The 7,498-nt window shown below is 34.2% G+C and overlaps 1 non-coding gene across 1 annotated transcript; it reads left to right on the top strand.

The window, feature by feature from the left end:
- Positions 1–1,064: 1,064 nt before the first annotated feature.
- Positions 1,065–1,151, top strand: trnastop-uca. Its single transcript has one exon. It is a non-coding gene; the product is annotated as a tRNA-Sec (tRNA).
- Positions 1,152–7,498: the final 6,347 nt, after the last annotated feature.

Genomic DNA, 7,498 nt, shown 5'->3' with positions numbered 1-7,498 from the left:
CAATGGACATGGTACAAGACATACAATAAGGTAACACCTAGATACTATTGCTGAAGTATAAATAGTATTATTTAATCTGACATGCATTCTGTTATGAGCTACTTCCTCCCCTCCTTGTTATGAGTGTTTTTCTACTTCATGCTCCCATGCTGAGGTTTCTGCCACATTTTTGTTTATATCGTTTTTGGTTGTGTACTTTGTGTCTTTCCTCTGTTTTTTCGTTGTTTTCTGAGTAGGTCAAAGTTATCTAATTGTGGAAACCTCATTGTTTGACAGTGAGGCTCTAGCGAACTCAGATGGCACACACATACATGCATGCATAGCCCACTAACTAGTTTTATCTCTAATATTCTGATCTCTGTATGTATTTACTGCCCATTTTCCTCTCAGACTTCCAGATCTTGCCCATATGGCTTCTTACCCAACTATAACATTTGTTCTTTTACTATAACATATGTTCTTTTTAGAGCATAAACACTACTGTTTATGCTCTAAAAACATTCTAAATGACTTCGTTTCGAGTAAATTCTGGATGCTACCCACTCAGGACACTTGGAATACATTGGACGAGCAGTATGGAGGAATATTGAAACGTTTTTTGTGGACTTTTATGGACCTTTCTGTCTCGGGGGCCATAGACCTCCATTATTTGAATGTCAGCAGACAGCAAGAAGCCTCCCAGATCTCCAGATGCATTTGAGATATCAAAAAAGTACTCCAGAGTGGTGTTCAGCATGGGGGTGAGTAGAAAATGAAGGCTAATCATGTTTTGGGTGTACTATTCCTTTAATCTTAGAACAAAGGAGCAGCTCCGCCCTCGTGATATCAAGTAACCAATCAGAACAGCTTATTTTGCATAGCACGCAGCACAGCAGAGAAAATGTTTATATTTCCTTATTTATTTTGCAATACGCAACATAATACGTATACAATTTATGTATGGTGGTTGAGAACTGTTTTTCAAATGATAACACTAAGTATCGGTGAAACTTCATTCACACCATAAGTCAAATTGATATTGCAGCTCAGGGGTTTAAAAATAGCTGTTGGAGCATTGTTCAAGTGCCCGGATGAGCCTCGGTGGTCCGGGGTGCGGGCTTCAAACCCGCAGCTGCTTAGCGGCAGAGTGGTTCAATTCCACCTTTCGGGCGACAGTAGTGAAAGGTGGTGATCAAAGAAAGGCGAGAGTATTTTCTCGTTATGCTACATATTACAGATAGGCTGCTGTGCTGCTACATAAAAAGAACCGAGAAGAAGCGATGTAACATTTCTAAGATTGAATTTTCCTGAAATGTTATATTGATTATGAATATTTCTGTGTTAATTTACAATTACTAAGCTGTGTTTAACGGTTAAAATTAAATTTGTTTTATATTTTTCTTTAAGTGCCCGTGATACAGATTTCATAATTTGTTTTGAATATGTCCTACTGCCATCTGCTGTACATTCCAAGTCAATATTTTACTACCACAATCTGTTTTATTTGATTTTGTTTAAAAATCCTAAATCCTTCAGAAGTTTATCTTTTTTTTCTTTGGGTGGATATTTATGTTTTTGATTTAATATTCTTAACTTCCATTTTGTATTATGTTTTTTTTGCGTATGTTGTTTTATTTTTTTTCTGAAGAAATATAAGAGATTGAGACATAACCTGTTTCAGGGATACTGGTGTATTTTGAACATTAATGTTTATAATTACATTTATTCAGATAAACCTGAAACAACTACATTGAGTCTTATATGTTCAACATTACCATTTTTTATTTACATCCATTGACCAGTTTTAAATGTGTTTTGAATTAAACAGATAAGTTGGGAGAAAAGAACTGTATCACAGTGCGTGTTTCTCCAAAGACGTGACTGTTATTTTTTCTGTGTTTTTTTCCATCTGTTGGTTTGCCATTTGATGTATAGAATTCCCTTAGTGAATTAACATTTAGTTGTTTTCCAGTTAAATAACTAAATCCATATGCCTCAAGTGAAATGGTTTAAATATATGGACAAATCAGCTGGATTTGTTTTGAGAAGGAAACCTTTAATTGTTTAAAACTGGCATTTCAGGCATTAAATGTTTATATTTCATGGATATCTGTTAGACAAAGTAACATTAAAAACAGTTGTTGGAAAATAAAAATATACAGTCTTGGTCCCCGTTACCTTATTATGTCAAAACATGTATAATAAAACTTAACAGTGTCACATTTTTGCTCCCTTATGGTTTCTTTAAACTGCACACCTTAGTCTTCATCTATTATACAGGACTTTTACCCATTTGCATATTATCATTGTATGTTATTATTTTGGTAGATGAAAAAAGTTCATATCCTATAATACAGTACAATTTTTAAGACTATGCATATGTCAATATTAACTTGAGGATATAAAAACAATACACCAGAAGTTGAAATATTATTCGACTTAGACAGATTTTATTTTGTCATTTTGTATACACAAGTGTAAACAAAAATAAATTTCGTTTAGAACAGCTCTCTAGACTATTTTTAAAGTGCAGCCTTGATAAGGTAAGTAGATGATGATATTTATGAGATATCTTGAACCCTTTCTCTGGGGTGAATGCCTCATTCCCTCATAACAGTCCATACAACAGTTCCCAGGTTGTGGTTTCTGGAACACTTCTCCTTTTACATAGTTTCTGTTTGATCTTACAGTCTGACTCATTCCTCTCTGTGAGGTCATCAAGGAAGAGCACTGAGCTCAGTACCTTTTTATGCTTCTCTCTATTCAGCAGGACAAAACGGCCAACCTGCAGTAGTTGCAGCAGGCTTCCTTTATATTTCACCCTGATATTTATTTCCCTTAATCCTCAGTTGCAGTGAGAGACAACTTGACAACTCTGCTTTAAACAGCAGTTTTTATTTAACGTCCATTTAACATCCACAATCAGTAAAAAAAAAAAACATCTGATCAGTGATTTTCACCTCTTTTTTTATCAGGCAGAGACCTAGTAGCTCAGTGTAAAAAAAATATGGCAGGCTGTGGCACAACTAGATTTATTTATATCTCTTTATTTATAATTTATCTCCAGGCCTGTCACCCAATATGCTACAAAAACTGTACAGTGAATCTCCAATTAAGTACCACATCCCTACAAAGTCATGGGTATGGTGACACAACTGTGCTTCACATCAACAGGTGTGAATTTTCTGGTATAGGTATGCTTGTCTCTAATATGATAAACTCCTTAAAAATTTCATTTTATTTCATTTCATTTTGCTGTACTGTCTTCTCTTTCTTCTAACATTGTGATCAGCAGTAAAAGTTGACATGAAAATACATTAAATAAAAAGAGAATGGAAACATAATGAAGTTGGGATTGAAAATAGCTTACCGGTAATTAAAAATATCTCCGGATCTTTACCTGTTTCCTTCATTTGAACCCCGCTGATTTTTAATTGGTTACCCCTGGTCTAGCTCCTCCAGTGGAAAGGGGGAAAAAGGTTGTAGGGTATTGAGTTTTGCAGGCCCTTTAAAGGTCTGTCAAATCACAGCTGCCATTTACTCATGTAAAGAAAACTGTTTAAATGATGAAAATAATGTCATTCCCAGCAACCCTTTTTCTCACTTTGCCTTTAACGGCTAATTATCATCTTCATTGTTGATGTAATACATGCTTGTACAGCTGTTCAGAAGCGTCGAAAAGCAAAACACGAGCAGAGGAAGCGGGAGGAGACGGATCTTTTGTCCAATCTGAAGTGACGGATAGATGAGAGAGCCTGTTTATGGGCGTAATTGTGTAAATGAGGCTGAATTAAAGCAACGACGAGTAAACAAGCCTCATCCATATTAATAAACTGCAGGTTTCTCGCCTCCACTTCAGGAACCGATAATGTCTCTCATACTAATAGATTGCACGTCTTTCATCACACTGTGCTTTATATGTTATATATATATATATATATATATATATATATATATATATATATATATATATATATATATATATATATATATATATATATATATATATATATATATATATATATTCTCTGGTTCTCTGACCTCCCCTGACTCCAAAACAACAATTCTGCTGGGAATATTTCAGCTTTATGACATTTGCTTGGCATTTTAACTTGAGCTCCTCTGCTTGCTCCCAGGAAGGTTTCCCTTAAGTTCATAGTTATCCTCTGTAAATGCAGCCTTAGATGGATGTGAAGAGTTGTTGATTTAATGCAGGGATCAGCTGATGATCAGGATGTGTGAGCTGCTCCATAATACAAAGGTTTCTCTAGTAGGAAGATGATAGAGAAGCTACTGCTAAACTAACTTCAACATTTTATAACAGAAAAGGATTAAGATACACTGAAAAGAACGATCTAGAAATAAGTAAAAATCTCTTACCGTAAATTAAGTGTATTTAACCTTAATTTGAGTTGATTTGCCAATGGAATTAGTATTTTGACTCTTTAAATAAGATAAGATAAATGATCTGGTGAGATTAAAAAACAGGAAACAATCTGCTTCCTTAGAGTCAGACTGACCACCGAAGGACCCTGAGTTGTGGAGTAATGATGTTTACAAAGTAGCAGCTTCCCAGATCTTAAAAGCGTAATTTGTCTGCAGATGGCGGCTGGTGTTGGGCAGTGAGAGCACACTGACAGGAGATGAATGAACTATGGCAGAAAAACAGAGCAGACGGCAGCTTCTCTCCATGCAGTTACAGGTGAAATGCTTTCTGTCTGTCACTCTGATGCTTTTCCTCACAGCTGTAGCTTAAGACTGAAAGAGAGCTTCACAGATAAAATAAATGACATTAATGGTTCCTGCTCCACCTTTTATTGTTCTGATCCAAATAATGGGTTTTAGAGCAGTTTTATTGTTCTGATCAGTCCTTTTTTTATTTACAAATTCTTCTAATTACACACACCATTTGGTTCCTTATTCTGGTTAATTCCTCTTATCCCTCATGTCACTTTGCTATCTTTTGTGAAGCTTTTGCTTCTTTTATGTTAAGTCATCTGTGAAAAACTGGTAAATATTGGCCGTTTTCAAAGTTCAATTTATTCGTGTCACAGATGTTATAAAAAGTCTCCATAAAAGTGTGGAGTTGATTAAAATAATCAAACTGATATTTTATCTCTGTGCATGAATGAATTACTGAACCCCATGGAAACAGTTTGATTTTTAAATTGGTCTCAGAGGAAACATATTTTTTTTTTGTGCAAGGCTGTAAAAATTGGTAAAGTTGTGGGTTGTTAGGTTTTCCTTTCACATTGAGTCCCGTTCCAAAGATGCTCCTTTTAGTGATAATCGAATCAATTAAAGGCACAAGATATTGAAAATAATGGGTTTTAGAGCACAGCAGTGTGCCCTGCGCCTTGTCTGAAAGGCTTGCATATGCCAGATTGAATGAAATGCAGAGTTTTCACACAAAAATAAATCAGAAGATTAAGAGCAGAAAGAAGAGAGTAACAGATAAGTAAAAAAATCAAACATCATGATTACTGTTCAAAGTTTTACACATTTCTAACCTTTATAAAGAGGATCTACTGGGGGTTTGTGAGAAGGAATTACATTTGTTAACCAGGGACACTCTGGTTAAAAACTTACCTGTGCTGTGATATACTGTGTTATTAAAAAGTTGATAGTTACCATGGCTACGGGTATCTTCCATCTGGTGGCTTCTATGCCGCTATAGCGTAGTATATTACAGAAGTTAAAAGGATGTTTCCTCATGGTTTTTATCTGACCTTTGCTAGAAACAGAAATAAATTGATAAGAAATGCCTTTTGAAACGTTTTTGATACTCTGATCTCTATTTATTCACCGATAGCTGATTGTCCAAAAAAAGTGAAGTCCCCTGCCGCCATATTGGTACTTCCCACTCTCACAAAGACACGCCTTTAAAATGACTACTTGTGTAGCATCTATCTCAGACTGACTCAAAGATATGCACTGAGTTAGCCACTGACATTGTGTAAGTAGAAAGTAGAGTAAACAGAAAGTAATTCTCTGTGAAATCTCAATGTTTTCATTAAAAGTTTTCATTAGATGGATGATGCTATTGTTTTTGTAGTACTGCCCTGCGCTCGGACCTGAAACTATAACATTTGACATATATATATATATATATATATATATATATATATATATATATATATATATATATATATATATATATATATATATATATATATATATATATATATATATAGTTTTAGAGCATAATAATACATATGTGCCAAAAGTGTGTACATGTAATAAATTTATTACATTTTTATGGTAATTACATATGCTGACAAAATGCTGACATTTTTTGCATCTGAGATAATAAAAACTTCTCCGTCTGTCAATATGCTCCATATAAAAGTAAGTTCCTGAGAATTAATGTTTAGCTTTTACACTTTTAACTATGAGCTATTTCATTTTAAGGCTAACGGTGGTGTATTGTGACAACAGATCTGAACGTTTTCACCTTATGTAATAAACTTTAAGCTGGTACATTAGATACATTTCTTTTTTCATGTATGTATGTTTTTTTTTAAGCCACCAATGAATTCTATATACAACTTTAATCCAAAAGTAAATTCATACAGGTTTGACAAATATCACTGATGACATTACTTATAAAAGCCTATAGAATCTCATCAGTGGCGGCTGGTGGAGTTTTCTCTATAAATTCAAAATAGACCTTTACCAAAAACTAATCAAAAGTATACTAAGTATACTAAGTTATCACAACAGTATATTTATATGAATGCTGACAACCAAAAACATTATTAAAAAATATTTTATAAAGACAAAACATAATTTCATGTACATGTTTTCTTTTTGTACATTAATCTTGCCCTTCTGAGGCTTTGTGAAGGTAAATCTGTGTTTTGCATGGTTCAATATTGTGTCACTACCCAAAAAAAATAATTTAGCAGTTTAATAATGGAAAAGCTCTTAACAGCTTTATATTTTTTAAATATATAAAAACTCTTTTCTGAGATTGTGTTTATTTAAGAGCAACTAACAACTATGACAAACACGTAAGGGGAGAGTGCAGTGCAATTGTGCTCTTAAAGGGGTGAAAGTACCCGGTCCGATCCCCACAGCCTGCACATGGCAGCCCACTGCTCCCCAAGGGGAGGGGCCAAAATGCAGAGAACGGATTTCCCAATTGTGGGACAATAAAGGGATTAACATTTTTTACATTACGTATTTCTATGTACACAATTTTTTACAGTTTAGTCATAACCAAATTAATTAATTTATGTTGATAGATGTTAAACAGACAAAACTGTCCATGTTCTTTTGTCCAGAATAGGACCATGTACGCTTTATTATTTGGGTATTAACAGAACAATTCCCTATATGGATCTGGAGAGTAAGGTAGGCTGAACTATTTATTACACTATTTTTGTGTCCTTCACTAACTTTGCATTATGAAACATTCTAAAGGTACATGAATAAAGTTTCTCAAAGGTGATGAATGCTTACCTTTACAAAACTGCAAAGAGGCATAATGACAAAGGAAGCAAGCAGGCATACTTTA

Source organism: Cyprinodon tularosa, unplaced genomic scaffold (assembly GCF_016077235.1).
Source record: "Cyprinodon tularosa strain WSP-4 unplaced genomic scaffold, ASM1607723v1 ctg363, whole genome shotgun sequence".
NCBI classification, from domain to species: Eukaryota; Metazoa; Chordata; class Actinopteri; order Cyprinodontiformes; family Cyprinodontidae; genus Cyprinodon; species Cyprinodon tularosa.
Note: the sequence above shows the minus strand (reverse complement) of the source record. Positions and strands in the feature narration are given on the sequence as shown.